The 23,902-nt window shown below is 44.3% G+C and overlaps 1 protein-coding gene across 4 annotated transcripts in view; it reads left to right on the forward strand.

Annotated features, from left to right (window-relative positions):
• The window catches only part of LOC147050483 (coiled-coil domain-containing protein 172-like), a 44,551-nt gene extending 21,703 nt beyond the window's left edge, over window positions 1–22,848 (forward strand). For 2 of the 4 annotated variants that reach the window (XM_085921804.1, XM_085921808.1), the window contains one exon: window positions 14,391–14,794. The gene's annotated coding sequence lies outside the window, so the exon portion shown is untranslated. Of the gene's footprint in view, window positions 1–2,688; window positions 3,254–14,390; window positions 14,795–22,524 lie in introns of those variants that run through there. The other 2 variants (XM_085921807.1, XM_085921805.1) reach the window with 2 other exon arrangements.
• The last annotated feature ends 1,054 nt before the right edge of the window (window positions 22,849–23,902 follow it).

The following is a 23,902-nucleotide window of genomic DNA, read 5'->3' on the forward strand; positions in this document are numbered from 1 at the left end:
GGGCAAAATATCATGTCTGTATTCTTTTCATGTGCCAGCATTTTGTATTTACATGGAAACAAGCACTTTCTTTACCATCTCTGTCATATTTATGACAATATTTTGAATTGTAGGCAAATGTCATATTTTCCGGACTATAAGTCGCTCCGGAGTATAAATCGCATCAGCCATAAAATGCATGATAAAGAAAAAACAAACCCAACATACCGTAAATTTTGCACGATTAGCCGCTACTTTTTTCTCAAATTTTGAACCCTGCGGCTTATAGTCCGGTGAGGTTTATATAGGTTTTTTTCTGTGGTTTTTCTCATGACCACTTATACCAGGGGTCGGGAACCCAAAATGTTCATAGTCATATTGGCCCAAATAAAATAAAAACCATACCTGTCTGGAGCCGCAAAAATCTAAAAGCCTTTTATAAGGCAACACAGACTGTCAATACATAAGCTGTATGCTTACTAATAAAATAATTAAAAATACTAATAATAATAGTGGTATCAATTAGATCATTTCTTCTTGCGACCCATTAGAGTTCACGTACCTGCATAGAAAAACTGTCTGTTCGATATCGGAATTGATGTCCTTGATCTGTGATTGATGATATTGTTTGTGCGGAGAGGCATGTCTTTAGTTTTCTGAATGATTTTGGTTTTATTTTTTAAGTCCAAAAATAGACACTCTGATATTTTAATGAATGAATCCCTTCATGTACTCGCCATCGGTGAATGGTTTTCCGCGCTTTATTATCTCCCGGGCTGCAACAAAACTTGCAGCAGTAGTAGAGTTTGGAGATGCAATCCACTTTTTGGAAATGTTTTTTCAGTCCTCAAATTTCTCCACCAGCACTGCAATTGCACGTTTCCTCTCAGTTGCAACTGGGTGATCGGCAGCAAATTTATCATGCTTTATCTGAAAATGTCGCTCCAAATTCCTCTTCTTCTTATTTGACAACTTCTCATTGCAAATCAAACGCAGGCAATGATTCAGAATTGGCAATGAAAGCAAATAGTTCAGTCCATTCTTTCTTAAAGCCTCTGTTCTCATCAGCAATCTTTTTCTTTTTGCCATTTGAATCTATGGCCAATCACTCACACACCTGTTTACAACTCGCATGTTCTGTGTCGTAGACCATGACACAATTTTGCTATTTGATGTCATTCTTAAATTCGGTATTTTTAATATATTTACAACTACATACATTTTTACAGCATGAGAATGGTTGTGTCATGATTACCATATAAAAACCATATTTAAAAAAAAAACAAAAAAAAAACCAAAACAACATATTTTTCCATTTTCACGCATTTTTGCAAAAATTCCAGGGAGCCGCTAGGGGCGTGCTAAAGAGCCGCATGTGGCTCTGGAGCCGCGGGTTGCCAACCCCTGACTTATACACTCATAAAAAGGCTGTGGACCACTGTTGTGCTGTTAAGTTAATAAAAGTTATGCGTTCCTAAATAATCATGTCTTTCCTGACAATCATCTATGTGTATATTCTCTTACAAATGGGAATTAAACATTAAAACCTTATGCAATCATGCGGGGACTTTACATGCACATTCCAATGGGACACTGAGGAGGAAGATTCTGCTGGTTTCAGTGGACAGGAGGAAGACAAAGACAGCTCTCAGAGACTTTGTTGACTGGTATGTTTTTTTTTTTTACCCGCCTAGTCAGTGCTGTTACAACATGTTTACAACAAAATGTTAATGTTATTCAAACTTTAGCCCAGCTACTGCTGTTACTTCCGTGTTTACAACAAAATGTTAATGCTATTAAAACTTTAGCCCAGCTAGTGCTCTTACTTCCGTGTTTACAACGAAATGTTATTGTGATTAAAACTTTAAAAAGGCTTTCTGTGTACTGTCTTTCTTTGTACATAACTTGTGCGCACGTGCGGCTTATAGTCCGGTGCGGCTTATATAATAAGTATTAAAAAAAAATTGCGAATTCTAGCTGGTGCGGCTTATAGTCCGGTGCTGCTTATAGCCCGAAATTTACGGTATATAAGCCGCACCGGAGTAAAAGTGGCATTTTTGGAAGAACTTTATTTGACAAAATCCAACACCAAGAACAGACATGAACCGGCAACAACAGGCTAAACGATATGGTATGCTAATGTTACATAAACACAAACGAGCTGAGAACGTGCCTGACATAACATTAACAGTTATTCAAATAACTATAACATAAATAACAATTTTATCGAACCATCTGTGTCACTCCAAATCATTAAATCCATCGAAATCTTTGTGCTCTGTGTTACTTATAAACAGCGCCGCTACTGACTCCGGAGGTACATGCGGCACTGAGGTCAGACTCATTGTCAGTTGCTGTTCCAATTATTCCACAGGCCTAGTGCGCCCTCGTGCGGTTTAAATTGAAAATTACGTGAAGTGATCAACTATACCAGCAAGTAAGTAATGTGTTAATGATCATTAACTCACATCGCCTGTCTGGGCCGTCAAGTCGCATCATACTATGAAAAACGCTACGACTTATAGTCTGGAAACTACGGTATATATTTGTTGTCAACCATTGCGTTGTCTTGCACAAATTGTCCAAATCTAAATTTCATTCCTCTGCAGTAAATATTTTATTGTTATGAAAGCAGACTGGTAATTATTGTTATTATTATAATTATTATTTTCCCCTCTCTCTTCATCTCTACTCCACATGACTTTGCAGCAACAGAACTGCTCGCTGTCTTCTTCCTGCTTCCAAATGTACAGTGTGGCTAAATTAGCCCGCTAAACACAATTCAACTTGCTTGCCCCTGGCTGCGCTGCGGCCCGTCTGTTACGCCAAATTTGATTTTCAGTGGCAAGCTACTGCGGTTTGAACATGGCTCGATTTCCTCCCCGGCCACGGTGACGCCAGCACTTAGTACATTGTAATTAAAAGCGAACTGGGGATAGTCGGACCAACCGATTAAAGCCAAGCAAGACCTGGCATTGGCGGGCAGCAGCAACAGCAGAGACGCTTCATTAGCGGGGCCGATGGCTTCATAACGACATCCTCCACCAACTGTGACTCATCTTTGCCGTCGGATGCGCTGAAGAAGAGGAGATGTGGGAGGAGACCTAACATCAAGTACAGAAGGAATATTCAGTCATAAAAAGAAATAGATTAGATTGCAGATTAGAGGATTGCATCTACCGTTGATTTATTAAATAACTGTCTTCAACCTGGCACACACAATGATCCTTCCAATTTTAAAATAATTGTTTTTTTTATCTCTGGCAGAGCTCACAAATAAAGATAATGCAATTAGGAATTCAACTGGTTTTGTTTTCTGTGTGGTTTGCTGATGATCTCAACACAGAACACCACTAATTTAAAGATTCTGTTGCAACATCGGTCTAGACTCCAGACCACCGTGGCAGATCTCTCACATTATCACACAAACGCCAAGACAAGATGACACTTATGGTTTAGTGTCCAAAAATGCCGAGTGTTTCCAAAAAGGAATGAAGGAGGGAAAGTTGTAAAATGCTCAGCCGGGAAGAGATGAAACCCGATTGTCTTCATGTAGTACGTAGTTGGCCTTAGGGCAAGTCATCGAGCCTCCCACCAGGACTGAGCAAAATCCCAAATTTTGGTCAAATAAAAGTCCACAGAAAATATATACATGGAAATGGCCAAAGTGACTCTAAAAACTATGCCGGAGTTCCCATTTATTTTCAGTTTGAGCCACAAAGGTTGAATTAGGCTGCTAGCTGGATTCTTCTTTTTAGTGACCTGGACTTCTGAATTGTCTTCCAAACTTTTAGGGGTTGAATTTTTGCCTTGGTGACCAACGAAGCTCAACAACGGAGCATTGTTCTTTCCCGTTGTACTTTGTGAAACAATTCTCCTCCTGGGGACAGACCCACAGAGGCGCAACATTTTCAACAACCGAGAAGAGTCCCGTTGCCTCCATTCAACTATTGTAAATTACCATGACCTGAATGACGCAGAATGACGTTACCAGTCTGATACTGATTCAGTTTCACGTTCAATTCGCGTTTGACTTTCTCTTCTTCTGTTTGTGCTGTTGATACAGCTCCTGAGGAACAACTAATGGCATCACCTCTAATTGATTGAATCAATCAATTGATTGATCGCCACTTTTGACGACATGCTGTATCCCCCTCTCGGAAATCCCGATTAGACTCTGTGAGGCTCAGTGAGATTATGTCTGCTGGAGTCTTTTTCCCTGTCAGCAAACACATTAAGTTACTTCATCTACTTTTCAATTACCGTCACAGAGGATAGCACGGCGTGGCTGGGCTTTTCTGTCGGCCTAAGAACTGCGTGGCGAGTGGGATAGCCTGGCGGAAAGCCAATGGGATATGAGGCTGAGGCGCTATTCTTTTCCTTTCTCTGGTGCTCCCTCTCTTGATCCACATTAATCCCCGAGAGCCCCGGGATGATAATGGGTAATGGATCGGCGGACCCCTCCCCGGCAGGCAGACGTTGTTAGCCGTGCTGAGGCCGCACATCGCCTGTCTGGGCAGCGCGTTGACGCCGATTCGCAGGCTAACGGGATTAGCGTCCCTCCCCGCTCAGTGTGTATACCACTTTCTCTTCTCAAGTTTTCAAGCGCAATTTAGGTCGAAAGGGGAAAATAGGGAGAGGAAGTTCACATGCAACAATCTGTGGGGAATTAGATCTACTGTATAAAACACATCCAGGAGTGACTCTCAAAAGTAAAAAAGTCTTAATTCAAAGGAGAGTCCAGAATTTGAGTATAAAACTCAGCAAGGTAGCTTACGTATGGTTGACGTATGGGCACTTTAATATCAAAAAGTTGGGAAAAATCTAAATGATCTTTGTTGGCCAAGCATGTTTAAGAACACGGCAAGGAATTTGTGCTGGGTGCGTGTTAAACATGCCCCAAGTAACAATACCAATAACCCTCTCATGAAGTTTGGAATACATCCATCCATCCATTTCCTGTACCGCTTTGTCCCCACGGGGGTCGTGGGCATGCGGGAGCCTATCCCAGCGGTCATCAGGCAGCAGGGTTAGCGTTAGGGTGCGTGGAAACCGGAGTGCCCGGAGGAAACCCACGCGGGCTCGGGGAGAACTTGCAAACTCCACACAGGGAAGGCCGGAGGTGGAATCGAACCCGCACCTTCCTAACTGTGAGGCGGACGTGCTAACCAGTGCTCCACCGAGCCGCCTATGGAATACATTCATGATTGTTCATATTTAAATGTTTGTTCACCCGTTAAGTGAAGTTTTGTCCGTGGCGTAAACTGTTTGCGGCACTGTGGCGCTTCGTTGGTTCAGAGACTCATTTATATAATCAAACCCCCACGCACAGCTTCCCTGCCTGTGACCTGGAGGCTAGCCTTTGTGAAAATTCATGAACACTTTGAGGCCATGGCCTTATTACACTGTTAGTGAGGTGCATTTCAGGTTTGTTGGGTTTGCAGAATGATTGACAAGTGTATGAAATCATGACTCTACGAGTGAACATAGTATTTAGAGTTGAAGTTGTTGGCTTTCTTTTTGCCCACACTCTTGAATTCACTGCTGTCCTTGACGCAAAGCTCCACCCTTGGTTGCCATGGTAACAAAAGCACTTTTCATTTTCAAGAGATTGGACCGTTCCTCAAAACAGGCAAAGTTGTTGGAGACTCAGATTACAAAAAAAAAGCTGATCATGTAACTCTTTTAATTGTGACCAAAACAATTCTTAAAATGTGACCCATGTTGAACATTCTTTTTACACCAACAAATTTACTAGAATATGGCATGATGCAATACTTTTGATAGTTCATCAATCCCATTTTGTTTGTAGTTATTATCGTAATTTTCTGACTATAAGTTGCGTTTTTTGTTTTAGTTTGGGTGGCGGGGCGACTTATACTCAGGAGCGACTTATATGTGATTTTTTTCACAAATTTTCAAAATTCAAAAATCTGCGATGTAGTGAAACCGCGATAAACGAACCACGATGTAGGAAGGGATTATTGTCATTTGAACTCCAAGTGACGTCACCCGTGCCGCGCGGCGGTTGTTTACATAAAGGGCAAAGGATTCGATCACAGGATGAAGATGACGAAGAGCCCCACGTACTACCGGCATCATTAGCGGCTTTGTTTGTAAGTGACACGGAGGGCGAAGAGTTTGAAGGATTTAATGATTTGGAGTGACACAGAAGGTTTGAAAACTATTATGGCTTTTACGCACGCCCGGTCCTTCTCAATGGGAGCTCTCTTTCACCTCCGTGGATGGAAGTTGGGGGCCGGCGCTCAGCCGGGTGGCTGTCCGGGGACGGTGGATGGGGCTCGGACATGGCTTTTACGCATGCACGCTCCTATTCTATGGAGCTCTCTTCCACCTCCTTGGATGGAAGTCGGGGGCCGGCGCTCGGCCGGGTGGCTGTCCAGGGACGGTGGATGGGGCTCGGACATGGCTTTTATGCACGCCCGGTCCTATTTAAGGAGCTCTCTTCCACCTCCGTGGCTGGAAGTTCAGTAGTTGTTGGCTCATTGAACTCTTGTTTTGTTAAATAAAGAGCCGTTTACCAAACCCACGTCTTTCCTGGTACTTTGTTAATGCTACAATATAGTTATATACTAGATCTCTGCAGTGCACGCGCGGCGTTGTTGACATAAAGAATGAGGAATTTGATTGAAGGATTTAATGATTTGTAGTGACACAGATGGTTCGATAATATTGTTGTCATATGATAGTTATTTGAAATATACTTTATATATCGTTATATGGGTCTGTGGAATAATTAGAAATGCAACTTACAACGGGTCCGACGTCAGCATATGCGGCGCATACGCGGCATTGTTTACATAAAGCAAGATTGATGGATTTAATGAATTGGAGTGACACAGATGGTTTGATAAACGTGTTATTTATGTAAGACTTACTTGAATAACTCTGAACGTTACGTCAGGCCTGTTCTCAGCTCCTCATTTGTGTATATGTCACGTTAGCATACCGTATCGTTTAGCCTGTTGTTTCTGGTTCATGTTTGTTTTTGGTGTTGGATTTTGACAAATAAATTTGCCCCAAAAGTGCTTATACTCCGGTGCGACTTATATGTTTTTTTTCACTTTCTTGTGCATTTTATGGCTGGTGCGACTTAAACTCCGGAGCGACTTATGGTCCGAAAATTACGGTAATAATAATAATAAGAAGAATAAGAATAATGATAATAATGATAATAATAATAATAATAAATTATATTTGTAATGCACTTTACATTCGGAGGAATCTCCAAGTGCTACATGGCAAGTAAAAACAAGAAAACAAAGCAAAGGCAAGTATAAAACAACTGGACGACAACCAGGATGTGAGAACAGGATTACGGAAATGCTAGGGTAAAGAGGTGAGTTTTAAGTCTGGTTTTGAAAGAGTCAGTGGATTGGGGTGCTCTTAGGTGGTCGGGGAGGGTGTTCCACAGTGTGGGGGCTGCATGGCAGAAGGCCCAGTTGCCCATGGTGCGCAACTCCGGACGTCGAGAAGGTGTGGGTTGGATGAGCGGAGGCTTCGGGTGGCAGGTTTTGGGACAAGGAGTTCTTTGAGGTATGGGGAGCATGTCTGAGGACACACTGGTGAATGAGGAGGGCGATCTTGTCATCAGTTCGGAATTTGATAGGGAGCCAGTGCAGAGAACGGAGGATGGGTGTGATATGGTCGTTTTTACGCACCCTCCTCAGGATCCTAGCAGCGCTGTTTTGAATGTACTGTAGCCTCTGGAGTCTCTTGCTAGGGATCCCGATGATGAGTGCGTTACAGTAGTCTAGCCTGGAAGAGAGAAAGGCGTGGAAAGGTTTCTCAGCATCCGTCAGAGTAAGTGTGGGGCGGAGTTTAGAAATATTCCTGAGGTGGAAGAAGGAGGTTTTGCAGATGTGTTTTATGTGTGACTCTAGGTTGAGTTGAGGGTCCAGTTTCACACCCAGGTTGGTGACAGTGGCTGAGAGGGGCATAGTGTGACCGGCGAATGAGATGCTTATTATTGGGCAGATATGGATCTGATGGGGAGTGCCAATTAACATGGCTTGGGTTTTGTCACTGTTGACTTGCAGAAAGCTTAGATTCCACGCCTTTATCTCCTCCAGACACAGGAAGAGGATGGATGAGGGAGATGGAGGAGGCTGGGTTGTGGAGGGCGGGGGGTCGAGTTTGAGGTATAGCTGGGTGTCGTCTGCATAACAATGATATGAGATGCTGAACATCCTGATTATATTGCCGAGGGGTAGCATGTAGCGAGTGAAGAGGGTAGGACCGAGTACAGATCCCTGGGGGACACCGGAGGTGACAGTGTGTGTATTGGATTTTTTCCCTCCCAGGGAAATGTACTCGGTTCGGTTCGAGAGGTGGGATTGAAGTTAGAGTGGTGCCAGAGAATCCATTGGAGTGAAGTTGATTCAGGAGGATATTGTGGTGGACAGCGTCAAATGCTGCAAAAAGATTCAACAGAATGAGGAGTGACGGGGAGCCTGCATTGGCAGCCATGAGAAGGTCGTTGGTGACCCTAACAAGGCCTGTTTCAGTGCTGTGGCCAGACCGAAAACCGGATTGAAATTTCTCAGCGATTTTATTGCGGGTGAGATGAGTATGAAGTTGGGCAGCTACCACTTTTTCCAGAACCTTGGAGAGGAGGTTTGATATCGGTCCTTAATTGGCAAGGTTGTCCGGGTCAAGTGAGGGTTTTTTGAGCAGGGGGGTAATGATGGCTGTCTTCAATGCAGTGGGTACAGAGCCAGACTGGAGTGAGAGGTTGATGACATTGGTTATTAGGGGACAAATGGCTGAGGTTTGTTGTTTAATGAGGGCTGTGGGGAAAGGGTCCAGGGCACATGTGGAGGGTTTCATCTTTTTGATGATGTCCTCTACCTCCGACTGCAAGATGGGGTAGAAGCAGCGGAGAGGCTGGACTGTCCCGGGTGGAAGGAAGGGGGGTGGAGGTGAAGTGGAAGGGCCAGAAGAGGAGAGGAGCTGGTAGCAGATGTTGTCACCCTTAGCGGTAAAGAAGGTCATAAAGTTAATGCACTCTACCTCTGAGGATTCTGTTGGAGTGGTGGTTTGATGGTTGAAAAGAGCTGTTTTGAGTTTCCAGGGTATTATTATGACAGTCATACAGTAAATTAAATCGTTCGATAGGGCTCCCATTTGTTGTCTGTGCGGGCCGCAACAGGTCGTAACTCTCGGCTGATCCCCAAACTTTGCGCTCTAATCCCAGTGCTCCCGTGCAAGATCCCTATTGATTTAGCTCCGCGTCGGACGGCGGGTGTTTGCGTTTCTATTCACAAGCCGTGTTGCCGTGGCAACCATCGATCTGACTCTCCCTCCCCCGCTGCGGTTGTTTATTTTCCTCTGACAGAGAGGAGAATGATGACATTGGTCTTCCCATGTTGCAGCTTGCTTTCGTACTGTCACATTGTCTTTGAAGCAATGAAATCTAACTTCTCATACAGGCTGCGGCTGGCTTCGAGGTAGTAAACATTTGAACGGAAACATTGTGGTGTGACGGCGTGACCATTTCATTTGGTGCCTCTTTGCCGCATCGAATAACATTCTGTCTCGGACGGATGAAAGGCGGCGGAGACCAGACCACGTGCTCCACCGCATGCCAACAGACTCGCCAAAGGCCATCGGTCCCTCACAAAAGTCTCAATCATTTTGAGTGATTCCAGGTAGTATCGGTATTCCATAATAACGTCTATTTATATCCGCTTCCAAGTGATCTATATCCCGTCACAGTGTTTGGATTTCCCAATCAACCCCAAAAGCGATACCGACAAGAAAGGGGGAGGGAGGGCAATTCATGTTCAAGTTTGGTTTGGTTTGGTTTACTTTAGACGACGGGTGTCAAACTTATTTTTGTCACGGGCTGCATTGTACTCATAGTTTCCATCGGAGGACCATTATGACTGTTAACGCATATATTATATAACACAACAAACTGATGAATGATGAGCTTTGAAATCAGACACTAGTAAAAACTGTTCAAATATTTTAAAAAGCTGCATGGTAATAAGAATTGCTAGCAATATTTGTAGTTTTTAAAAGTAAAGACCATTGGCAATTTTAGTATTGACACGTGAAGACAATGCACAATTTTTCTTGTCGAGCCGTATCTGGCGCCAAGCCTTGGGTTTGACACCAATGATTTAGACAGTCATAGGCACGTGTCCTGTCAGAACATCCAGTATGTCTCCTTCACACTGCTTTTTCGTGATTTTTGTTATGGGATTGTGCAGTAAAGAAAATCAATGCAAAGTTGGAAAAAAAATCTAACCACTGTGGTAATTTAGGGTGTATTCAGACCAAAAAATTACGTTAGTCCACTTGTTTGGTTCGGACTAAAAGCGGACTTAATTCTTTTTGTTTGGTGCGGTTCCTATTCAAACTGTACATTTTGGAAGTAAAGTATACACATCCACGCTTGTGACGATCTGTGCTCCCGTTGGACAGCAATGACCAGGGCGGCACACAGAGTACAGACCCGGAAATGGAGGAAAACATGCGAGTCCTACGCGCTGCTTTCCTGCTTTGCATATTTGTGCTGTCGGGGCGGATCGTCGCTGTTTGTATTCACACCTGGAAGTTTGGAAGTGAACCGAGACCACTTGAAAAAGTCTTCTTTTCAGTCTGGTTTTAGAGCTAATCATTCCACCGAGACAGCACTTGCTAAAGTGACTGATGATCTCCTCATAGCTATGGATTCAAACACTTCATCGGTATTGTTACTACTCGATCTTAGTGCTGCCTTCGACACTGTAGACTTCGATATTTTATTAGAGCGTCTTAGAGGTTGTGTTGTGTACGTAAATATAATATTAGTTTTCAATGTTATGCGGATGACACCCAATTATATATGCCGTTATCAATGACAGATCAAGTCAAGTTTATTTGTATAGCCCTAAATCACAAGCAGTCTCACGTCGTGCCTGGACTACTGTAATGCATTATTCTTTGGTCTTCCCAAGTCCAGCATCAAAAGTCTACAGTTAGTACAAAATGCTGCTGCAAGGCTGCTCTCACGGACAAGAAAATTTGATCACATTACCCCAATATTAGCCAACTTACACTGGCTACCGGTCCATTTAAGGTGTGATTTCAAGGTTCTTCTATTAACCTATAAATCATTGCATGGCTTAGCGCCTTCATAGTTGTTCCTTATGTTCCGTCTCGTAACCTTCGTTCGCAAAATGCTAGTCTTTTAGTGACACCGAGGGCCAAGAAAATGTCTGCAGGGTCTAGAGCATTTTCTATTCGGGCTCCAGAGCTCTGGAATGCCCTACCAATGGATATTAGAACTGCTACCTCAGTAGAAACATTTCTATGATATGGCCTTTAATTAACCTGTAGTGGCCGATTCGGCTGGAGTTTGTTTTTGCTCCCACTCCCCCCAGCCCTCCCCGGCTGGGGAGGTGGTTAGGTGACACCCAAGCTGACAGCGGCTATCTAGATTCTCGTGGACCAATTCAGCATGAGGGAACTGCAGCGGATTACCCTCCTAGAGGACACTGCCAGGACAATCGAGGGCACCTCCTACAGCTCTTCGCTTTGGCCTGGACATCCACTTTTTGATTTTCATATTATGTATTTTATGTACCCTCTTTGCATCCATTGCAGCCTGGTGATCCTGAAAGGGGGATCCTTCCATCTGTGGTCCCTTCTCAAGGTTTCTCATTTTTCCCCTGGTAGGGTCCTTGCCCTTTGGGGAGCCCAAGATCAGGGGATGCTTTGAGAATAATTGTCAATTGATTGTCTATGTCAACCCCTTTGAGACTGCTTGTGATTTAGGGCTATACAAATAAACTTGACTTGACTTGACTTTAATCCGCACCAGGATTTATTTGCGTGTATTCACACCTGCACAAAAGGTCCGGACCAACGTTACAATCGAACCCTGGTCCATTTAAAGCGGACCAAACAGTCAGGCCTGAATACATCCTTACTCACTCACTGGTAGCCGTTTTCTAAGCAATCCTCCGCATATCAGTCATTTGAGTGCTTTTTCAAAAAGAAATTTTCAAGAACCACAACATATGATGGTTGGTGAAAATGTAAGCTCAGAACCAACCAAAAGAATGAGCATCTCTTCTTTCACCAAAACAAGTTTGTTTTTCCATGTTCTACTGCTGATTACTAAAGAATGAAGAAAGCGAGTCTACTCGCCTTTTCATATCATCGGTGCTTACTATATTGTGACGGAAACAAATATGATGTGGGTTGTAGAAGAAAGGCTTGTCAATGAATTGAAACAGTTTGAGGAGGGCATTGGTTTGGGTGGTAGCAACAGCAACTCATTAGTCTTTTTTGTTACCTCTGATAGCAAAGTTCTAAGCCGTGTCGTTTGCTGTCATCCAAGACAAAGGTAGTATTGACGTTTGCGTGGACACAATCTAGACGCGCTGCTATCGATTCACACCAGGAGACAGACGGCGCCCATCCGGTTCACTTTGCGCAGGGTTAGAACATCTTTTGTGGGAGTAAATTGTGTTAGACAAAACTTTGCTTGCCGCGCCAAACAGACATAAAGAGACAGGTCTGGGTGAAGACAACATCATCAGCCATTCAGCAACAAAAAGCTTCTTCTCTGGCCTCTTTCCGATTCAATCAGCAGCATAATGGATCACTTTGAGCCTCAAACCGCTTTCAAGTAATCCATCATTTACATTCAAATAAGTCCCCCTAGAAAATGCCGTCATTTTCATCAAAAAGCTCAAAGGGTGGTTTTAGAACAAACGATAGCTTTCCGCAATCAGACAACCATCGGTCACTCTGGTCCGCTTTTGTATCCATTCACCACCTGAAACACAAGCCGAGTACTCGAAGCTCTTAAAGCAATTACAACTGATTTGGCAATGCCGGCCTGTTCTTAATTCAATCTGGCAAATAGTACAGAGAAAATTTGTCAAACGTGACAACGTCCAGTTCAGACCTGAATTGTCACTTTGCCTCACAAATACCCTAGGTGTTCATCAATGTACAGTACACACAGAGGGGGGCGTTGTTGGGGCCGACCGATGGTCTGATTTTTGCATCATAAGCCTATCAGTTTTGCCAATTAAAAGTTGACAGAGACTCGATAAAATGTTTTTTTCCCTGTCTCTCTTTTTGGCCTGGTTCAAAAGGCTTGCCTGTTCTGAAGGACAAAGTCTCTGAAAGAGGCAAATGATCTGCCTGTAATTCATATCTTTGTAGTTTTAAGCATTAAGGGACTGAAAGAATAAGGTATTTTGTTCATTTCAAAGTTTTTCAATTAACCCACCAATTAATTGTGATTGGAATTTTTTCCTGCCACATATCAGCTGACCTAAAAAACAACGTACCCTGCTCAATTAATACTTTTGCTTTTACTAAATGGTGAAAATACCCAAAGCGACATTATTCTTCTATAGACGCAAGATAGGACAATTTCAGCTTAGCACAATCATTATCTTAACACAGTTTAAGAGGCACGGGCAAACCGGTTGTCAAAACTACGAGCAGCAAACCTGCAACATTTTGTGGTGTTCTTGGAGGCTTGTTGAGTATTCCCTGCAGAGCAGGAGACAATGGCACCCAAGTGTTCCGACTGCAAATGAGGACATCACTGGCTAATTTAACCAAAAGGCTACGCTTGTACATGATAGTGTTGACAAAAGAATCACTTACTGTTATTTGAAACCAACCAAACCAGCGTACGCTCAAGTGTTTGTGTATCTTTAGTGTTCCTTCCCGTGCTTGACAACGAAATTGTTGTTTTGTCAATCCTGTTTGTGCCTTGGCATTAACCAGACGATCAGTTTGTTGTTTGTTTACACTGTATGTACGACACTGACACTGTGACGGTGAACGCTGGATTTTTTGTGTATCTCTGAGTGTTCTGTCACGTACTTGATAAACTGCCATTGTGACTTTTTAATTTCCTACCATCCTTCTGTTGGCTTCACAGTGTGTAATTATGACAGATGGCAGCAGAAGCCACGAGGGTTGGGTAAAGGCAAGCCGAGTTTCACGTTAAATCGACGGTAAATTGGTGCGCCGGGGACATTTGGCCCGTGCTCTTCGCACCTAACGCGGCAAAGGGAGAGGTTGCCTTGTGGTTGCCATGCAGCGCGGCAAGGAAGCTGTGCTATAGCTGCAATGTTTGAGACGGTATAAGGCTAGGAATCCTGGAGGTAGGGGTGAGACCGCAGTCTCCCCTGAAAAGGTTCCGTGACCATCATCCTCACCATCATGAGCAAGAAGACTGTTTCAGCCACAGAAGCAGAAAGAATAATCTTCTCATGTGACTGTGTGGCATTTGTGATGGAGTGACTTCATTAAGTTTTCTTTTAAAGTTACATACGACAAGTATTTAGGAATTAAAAAAAAACCCAACAACATCCGTTTGACTGTCAGAATTCATCTTTTGTCTTTTTCACGCCTGCGGTGGACAGATGACTGCTGGACGCATCATCATCATCATCCGTCCATTTGGCAGAGCCAAGAGCAGCTGGAGGAAGGAGAAGATGGAAGAGGAGGTGGCAAGATGGAGGACTGAAGAGAGGGAAGATGGAGGAGGAGGGAGGGTTAAGAAAGAAGAGCTCAAGATGGAAGCTGGATTTAAAGAGATTTTTTGCTTGGTAAAACAACTTAACAAAAACAATAACGAAAATAGGAGTGGATGATGGATCAAGAAAAAGAAGGTCAAATATAGTGGAGGAGGGGTGATTTGGAGAGAGACGAGAGGAAGATATGGAAAGTGCCCATGGAGGGGGGATGAAGAAGAAGAGGAGGTTGGAGGATGAAGAGCACAGAGGAGAAAAGAGGCACAAGCAGATGGAGGAAAGGAAGATGAGGATGAATATACAACAATGATCGAATTGGTGGAAATAAATCTAAAGATGAACTTACATCGGTGGCTGACCAGCTTCTTCTGCACCAATGCATTACAGAAATATATTTGGAAACAAAACAATCAGTCTTCCTGCACCAAACTACGTTCCCTCGTTAATGTCTAAAAAGCATCCAGAAGTGGTAACTAAACAACTCTCGCAGAAAGAGGGGGAGATGGGGTTGCACAGCAATTCTCAGACAGGTGAGCAGTCGCGATAGTTCATAGATTTGTTTGGGAACTAATCGAAACATTTGAATAACGAGGACAGGCTGCTGGTGGTGAAACATTTAGAAGTTGACCCGCATTTGGACATTGGTTTATGCTTGATATGATCAAATCCACGTTTGCTGCAGTTGCCATATTTCTCTAGTCTTGTTTCTGTTCATTTGTACGTCAGGTATGTACGACCTTGTCGTATCAAATGTGGAACAACTTGATTTTGTCCAATCGTACGGTCCCAGCCGTCCGGGTTGTTCCTCGTGGCCCTGCAATGCCGTGGACGTCAATAATTGATGAGGCGCTATTCTTCTCAGCGCTGCAGTGGAGCCGGCCTGAGCACACTTTATTAGCGCTGCCGTACGTGTGCACCGCAGCTTAAAACATTGCTAAATTACAACGAGCAGTGCAACAAATGTTTCTGATTTAGTGGAAAACTCTTGTGGGATGTGAAGCCCAGCAAATGTTTTTATTTTTCTTCCAGCAAAGCGAAATGGATTTTGTGTACTTAAAACACACACACACAAAGTGTCTAAATCGGGAGCGCTGGACCTGAGCTGGCAGCTCGTGATGACTTCATTGTTGCCACCATTAGCGAAATGGAATGGAGTCGCTTAGTTGCAGGCTTCTTTGAATTTTAATCAAAGTTTACAGAACTTGATTTGTTCTCTAAACAAACACTCCAAAGAAGCCGTGTCAAGGTGGCTTAGTTTGAGTTTCCTTCAAAGGGCCATTAGGACGGTGAAAATCCGATAAATGCATCAGCAGCATCATATTATTACATCCGCAGTCCTCCCTCGCTATGTCACTGTCCACATTTTACGGGCTCAGGACTTCGGGATTTTATTTTATTTTTTAGGTAAAGCTGCTTTAAAGTTGACGCCTTGCTCCAGATTTTCTGTCAAAAAACAAAAAAATCCATTTAGCAAGAAACATAATTGACAAACTTTATTTGCTTTTGTGGGCCACAGATAAATGATGTGGCGGACCTGATTTGGTGTTCAAAACTTGAGTTTGATGCCTGCACTCTGGAAGCGTTGAAAGAAAAAACAACACAAAGAAGAAAAGCAGAGTTCAATGAACAGACAGTGTTTCAAAATTGGAAACATTTTGAATGTCATCGTACAAACAGTCCGCAAGAAGCAAGACATTGCAGGGTTACGAGCGTCGACATAAGTGGCACAAAACCCAGCCGCCCACCAATGTAACATTCGTCTTCTACTGGAATATTCCACCATTCTTTCCAACTGCGATTATTCGAGTGTCTTTGTGGGAGGATCAACTCGCCTGGGCAGAGTTTGATAGTGCGCCTTTATTAGCGCATTAATTAGTCTTTTCCGTGGCTTTACTGGTTACATGATGCAGATCAGAGGCGTCATCAAAGCTTGAGCGCCACTGAGAGCTTGGGCGTCCGTCAGAAGGGGGCTGCAAAAAAAAATTCCCAACAAAGTCATACAAGTGCTCTTGTAATTGAATTTAAAGAGCAAACAACAAAGTGCGTTTGGAGGGCCCAGAACTGCTGCGCTAGCTCATCCCTCTCTGGCTTTGTTATTTTAATCACAAGCTCTTTAATTACGACTCATCGTGACGAACACCCGGCGTGTTGAAGCAGCAAAACACGCCGTTCTCTCAAGCCATTATATTAGGTACACATGCTCATGTGGTCAGGTCTCCGGTTAAAAGGGAGTACGGCTACAAGAAAAAGAGTGAGCCAGAGTGCAGCACTTGAAATACTTCTGATCAACAGTCCAGAGCTTTGTAAGAAGGTGAACAAATGGAACCAAGCAGGTTGAAACGATTGGATGAATGTGCCATTGGTGTTAGGTGATATGAGTCACTGCTAGAATGAAGGGGAACGCTTACTAGACATCTAAGACAGATGAACATTTCCATTGTAGTTCAATTTACTGATATATATTTGACTGGACAACACTTTACTGGAGACTGGGTGCCACAACGATGGAATGCCATCTGACTGACAAATAACCTCAATTGTGAAATATGCGTACACGGGGTGATAGAACGGGGATTGCTGTGAAATCATTTTCTCCTCACATATATTCCTCCATTCCGCCTCACAACTACAACTAGGTTCATATGTTTGTGGAATCTCGTCACGTCACCGCGGTTGTGTTTAGCTAACAGTCGAAAAAACCCCGCCGTTGCCTGCAAGACCTCCCGGCGTCCATCTGCCTCGGCGTCTGTCCATCATGGCAAGGTGCCAGCGCTATAACCAACCGCTGGTAACGTGCCAACCCGTAGGCGTTGGCGATAGCGGGGGGGTCCCCTAGCTTTAGCCTCTGCCCCTCCGCCCATGGTCCCCTTCGTGCCCCGTGGCTCACTGCTACCGTACGCCTCCCCATGCTGAGGGTTGCTGCAAATGGGCACCTTCAGAGGGCCGTGAGCCGCCTGATGGGAGTTAATGGACAAGGTGAGGCGAGGAGAACAACCTTTGACAGAAACTCTGTCAAACGAGTCAAGTCGCTTAGTGCTCGTGCTTTGTGTGTGGAAGTAAACCATCCATCCATTTTCTATACCGCTTGTCCCCACGGGGGTCGCAGGCATGCTGGAGCCTATCCCTGCAGTACGCGGGGGACCCCCTGAACCGGTTGCCAGCCAATCACACAGAGACGAACGGCAATCCGCACTCGCACTCACACCTAGGGACAATTTGTAGTGCTCAATCAGCCTGCCAAGTATGTTTTTGGGATGTGGGAGGAAACCGGAGTGCCAGAAGAAAACCCACGCGGGCATGGGGAGAACATGCAAATTTCACACAGGGAGGGCCGGAGGTGAAATAAAACCTGCACCCTCCGAACTGTGAGGCGGACGTGCTAACCAATGCCCCTCCAAGCCACCTGTAAACCGAGTAAATGTTTCGTATTCGCTGGACACACCAAAGAAGCGTTTCTACAGCATCAGGTGTCTCATCTCTCGGTCATGCTAAAGTACTTCCAAACCTAAAAACTCTTTATCTGCTTGGATGTAATTTTTGTCCTTTAGAGCGCATATTTGCGTCCAGCAAGCACTTTGTATCCGATCAATGGTCCGTTACGATGAGCTTATTGGCCTACAAAGGCGATTGCAGCTGACAGTGAAAGCGCCTGCAGGTGAAGAGGAAGAAAAAAGAAGCACAAATACTAACTGCTTTCTTTGTAATTGCTCTAATCCAAACAGACGCCAGATTGGCCCATTTTGTGTCCTCATATGCTAATGCATTAATGATAAGTGTGTAGTGGGTGAGCCAGTCCCGATTTCCTTCGGCTTGTGATGAAGTCAGCACCAGCGATGTTTGTCGACACCGGTGGAGGGATGAAGGGGCAATGGTGCGAACTGTATTGAATGAAACCAAATTCAGGTAAAAACATCTTTGTTGGGCTCATGCTGAAGCTTGCTCAATGACGGGATTTATGCAAATACATATAATACAAAGGCAATATGCAAATTCCCATCTTGTGTATGGTGAAGAATAATTCACATTTGCGTAACATCCCTTCATAGCTTCTATACGTTTCAATATTTCAAGAATACTCTCAATGCATGTTAACTTTCTTAAGCTGTTTTCACAAGAGCCAAACTTATTTCAAGGTTTTAACCAAGCGAGGCGTGTTATCGTAGCAGAACTCATATCAAATATCAACTGATGATTTTTTTTCCCGTTTAAGTAAAGCCTGGGCAATCTCATGTCTTTTGATGTTTCGGCGCCTTCACACACGTCACATTTGCATATCGCACCACTGACATCCCCCCCCCCCCCGGCTTGATTAGTCAGCACTGCGATGCCACAGCGCCGTCGTCAGGACAAAGGAATTGAAATGGAGCAAGAGCAGGAAGCAGAAATCTAATACAGAATTCTGGGGGGCAAATGTTATTTCCGGCTTAATCTTCTTTGTGACAGTTTTGCTGGTTTTTCACACGCCGCACTTTGTCAACGTGTAACTGAATGCCATACGTTAGCTGAGATAGCGAAGCATTGATGAAATACTCTGCCCTTTTGCGCCGCTGCGTGCGCCGCGTACTTCCAATAAATCTTTGCGCTTGTTAACTTGACTTGAAAAATCCCAAACTTACTTATTCATAAAGAATATCAGATGTTGACATGTAAATGCACGCCGTCAACAATGTGCAACTCAAAAGCAAGCATTAACAATCGATGACCAAATCAGTGATGATAATTAGCAGCAATGCAAAACGCGAAAAAGCAATGGCTGTGGCGACATTTACTGCCTATTGCGCTCACTATCGATGACCCTATCAGTGACGATGTTGGCTAACAATTACAGGTCTCCTGAACAACAATGATTACAATTAGGAGTGTAACATATGCTAGATGAATAAATCTGCACATGACCAGTAGTCTGAGACTTTTCCAGTGATATGTGTATGATTTTTCCAAGATATTGAAATCATATAATACTATAGTAGTTGTACCCTTAAGGGGCGTGGCCTAGTGAGTGACATCAGGAGTTAGAGTTGGTCTTGTGGGTGTTCACGTTGTATTTGTGCGTGAGTGTTTGTTCTGTGATAGAGTCAATGTCTGAAAGTGTGTTGGTAACTGTGGCTCTCCTTGCCCACTTGGGAGGGCAATGGACTTCCGTAATTGCTCCATTATTTTCCATTTACCAGATTGCACTCATAATCTACTCGACTTCAGTCACATTGGGAATCATGTGACCACTGTTGCGTGTTGTGCGGGATGTCCGATGTTGAGCCAGGAAAACTAAGATGTGGAGATAGAGTTGGCTCTTTATTGGCAAGATCTTGGGTTGTTTAATGGCGGTCAGTACAAATGAAACAACAGCTTCTGTCTCCAGGTCAGCTTCTTTTATACTGCCCGGAAAGGCGGGAACTTATCACATGACCATTTCGTACCTGATTGTGGGCGCGTCACCCCCCTGTGTGTGCGTGTGTGTTTGCCTATGTGTGTGTGTGTGTGTGTGTGTTCATACAGTTATGTGTGTTGTATTCATGTTCTGATTGAGCAATTATGTTTATATAAAGTAATAAAAAGATATGAGCATCAAAACATACATGAGATTGTCTAACCTAATAGAACATGTACACATGCAGCAGAACTCTCTCCTCACCACACACTTCCAACATCCTACTGAAGAATGGAGAGCCGCGTCTGGCACCTCGCTGTGTGCGTGCGTGTGTGCGTGTTATCAACACGCCATTTGCGTGCAGCTACTGCCCACCACGGCAAATTGCAGAAAGCCGCTCGTTCATCATGCGACGCTAGTGGAATCGATATTGCTACCGCCAACGTTCCATCAATGTCGCACACTACAAGGTTCAGGCACACAGTGTACAGTACACACACACACAAGCACACTGTAGCTAACTAGCATATATGTAAATGCTAAGTCGTCACATAGTACATTCTGAGGCCATTTCAAATGATTTGTTTTCTGTAGTAGCAGCATAGCGACTGGGTCCTTTGCTGTGGTTAGTCAACATTTAGCTTCCCAAACCAAATCAAGTTTGCAAACATTGTTACACTGTACTGCGACGCTTCTATTTGTCCAAAAGCTCGAGTACAGAATACAAAGTTGACCCTTGGCCGCCGTGTAAGTCGAGCACAGGGAGGTGGGCGATGATAATGGTGACCGCCTCATTAAGTACTTCCTGCCATCAGACATCAATGCCAAGGCGCCCGCTGGTTTGAGGTTTGTCCTCTCGCCGGCATTCCTGCCAGTTGCAGCGTCTTCAGCTCCGTGTCTCCTTTGAAGCCGAGCGGGGGATAACAAATTCGCTTTTAGTTGAAAGACGAGCAGTCGACCCAAGTGCTTGCCAATGCCGATAGATGCCGATGCGGATGTGTTGCAGTGCACAGTGTTCATGGGCTCAGGTGTTCAGCTCAAATCTTTGTTTGGCATCATGTTCTGCTCTTGATACCATTCTGAAATTACAAGGCTAGGATAGGATTCACTCAAAGATACGAATCTTGATAATCTCTCGTTTTCCAGTTTGGTTTTAAATCTTGTTTTTCTTGGTCACAGAATGAATTGTGCTTGTAGCAATGGAGTTTTGATGCCAAGCAAACGCAAGCCAATTCCTTCCAGGGTCTTCACAGACAAAAGTGGCTTTTATACTAAGCCTGTGTCATCATTTGCTCCTAGTAGTGTCACCTCAGTTTTGAAATGTCACTTTTGCTAGATTGACCTAAATGTCTAATTTACCTGCAGCACCTCTCCATCTTCTGCAACACCTGCCATTTAACAAACTGCCCGCACGCTGTAGTTTTGTTGGGGGAGGCATCATTAATTGAGCACTAATTGTGCTGATGAGTTTGCCTTTCACGTCTTATTAGTGCTGATCCGTTTGACACGCTGGCATCGCTCGGGCGCATCGAATCAAGCGCTCCCAAACCAGGAGCAAAGCGGCGCAGGCGTTATTGAGTGGACCTAGCTGCCGCACACAGTGATCGGGAAGCGGCAGCTGTGATGGAAGATTTCTTCTCAAGTCCTCTGGTGACGTGTTGCTGGGAATGCGCAATGCTGGCATTGTAGCGCTTTTGTTAGATCACCTTTAGGAAGATTATACTCACTTTTGATTGATATGTCATAAGGACTTAGGCCCCCCAAAATAAGGTCAGCTCGATGACTTTGTTAGATCGATGTTCGTGTATTATTTTCCTTTGCTGAGTTTGTGTTAGGAGGCACGGTGGAGCACTGGTTATCACGTCCGCCTCACAGTTAGGAGGATGTGGGTTCGATTCCACCTCCGGCCCATCCTGTGTGGAGTTTGCATGTTCTCCCCGTGCCTGCGTGGGTTTTCTCTAGGCACTCTGGTTTCCTCCCACATCCCAAAAACATGCTTGGTAGGCCGATTGAGCACTTCAAATTGCCCCTAGGTGTGAGTGTGAGTGCGGATGACTGTTCGTCTCTGTGTACCCTGCGATTGGCTGGGAATCAGTTCAGGGTGTCCCCTGCCTACTGCCCGATGACGGCTGGGATAGGCTCCAGCACGCCCGCGACCCCCGTAGGGACAAGGCGGTACAGAAGATGGATGGATGGATGAATGAATGTACTGTACGCAATGGTGAGTTTGCCCTTTTTGTAACTCACTCATTTTTTATCTTTGTCCGGCCTCCCCGCATTTGCATGACATTTACATGTGTCCTTCCGACACAAGCTTATCCTGAAGATTTTGTTCTTACAAGATGATCATAAAAGGGTTGCATGTGCTCCAAAAGAACAAACAGTCTAGCACACCGTTGTTCCTCTTGCACCGCCACTTTAGCTTATTGTCTCGATGTTATCTTGAATTGTCGCTTTTGACAAGCATTTGGACTATGCCCTCTCCAACTGCGACATGACCCTTCCAGCACCGATCCGTTTTATCCAATGTGGCTGTACCTGCTCGTGCACATGCATGTCCTTTTGTTGGTTGCATGCCAATGCTTTGTTTACAACGTTGTCTCCTTTCTTTGTGCCTCTGTTCCATTGCATTCTTTTCGATTGCGCGTGCGTGAGGGTCGAGCAACCCTTTCCTGGAAGTTGCGGCCGGTGATAATGTGCCAATTATCAAGTTGTGGCGGGTGTCGGAAGACGGGGGCTCTACTCTCTGGCTGCTGTCGCCATGGCAACCTCCTCCGGGGCCGACTCCTCCGTCAGCGCGGATGAACAATCGAGTCAGGCGTCGGGCAATCGCCATCTGCGCCAACGCACGAATCCTCTTCACTCGGCAGCGCTCAAGGATTTCGTTTCATCAAAGGTCTCACGCGGAAACATGCAGAATGCTAATGACTGTGCAATCACGCCGTGGTGATATTATCTGAGAGCAACATTTTCCAAATTGTCAACATCTCAGCAGAGAAGGTTCGCTCTCAGTGATTGTCTGCTGTCTGGGCCTCAACACATCGAAATGCAAGGCCTGTTGCATTGTTTGTCATGCGCTGTCCAGGGAGGGCGAGGAACGTACAGCCCCTTTCACAACGGCCATCTCATCAAAACCAAGGCAGAATAAAAAAATGCCAAGTTTATAAAAATACATTGTGGTTTTTGAAAACAAGTGTGTGTGTGACGTTTGGCTTAATTACACTGCAGTTCATTTCTGTGCATTCATTTTTCGTGGCTTTGATGCAATAGCGTGGTAACTGATTAAAAATCGTTTTGTATCTTCATTATGCAAGACAAAAATTTCTAGCATTTGTTGCATTTTTCAAAACATTTCAAATTATGAGGTGTACTACCGTAACTAAACAATAAATAATTCAAGATTTGTTTTTGCAGCAAAACTTGTCATATTTAATGCGTAGTTATTTCGAGATATGTAACGTCATGCGTCTTTGTGATAATGATGTCATGCTTGTCATTTTCACATGAAATGTCTTTGTCGCTGAAAAAAGCATCACTCTATAAACGCCAATCTCATAATAATCATTTGACACTCTTTTTTGAACGTGCTTCTCAAAGTTGTTGGTTTGGCAGGTTGTATATGTTGATTACAACTTTTCGTTGCCTTTTATTCTCTGCGGTGAGCATATGTATGTGTGCACAAATAGCAGCTCGTGATACAAAACAGGCGCTCAGGCCCATTAGTGTATCTGCCGCCCCCGCATTTGCGCACAAACACACGCACACACAATGGTTAAGTTGTGATGTAATCGTAACAAAGAAAAGGTGACGTTTTTGGCGCACACGCGCTTTGTTTATTTCAGCATTAATGTCTGAAAAGAAGAGAAAAGCTCCCAGCTGTGTCCAAATTCATTATTCAGCTTTGACCCCCTCGCAGCTGCTTTGAGCTGTTTTTGCTTTCTCTACATTGGCAACGTACAACGCTTTGGTTTTTGTTATTCTTCAGTTTTTTTAATGTCTGTATGGATCCCAGACAACACTTTGGGAAGAACAC

The sequence above is a fragment of the Syngnathus leptorhynchus genome, chromosome 10 (assembly GCF_054491065.1).
Source record: "Syngnathus leptorhynchus isolate UIUO chromosome 10, UIUO_Slep, whole genome shotgun sequence".
Taxonomy (NCBI): Eukaryota; Metazoa; Chordata; class Actinopteri; order Syngnathiformes; family Syngnathidae; genus Syngnathus; species Syngnathus leptorhynchus.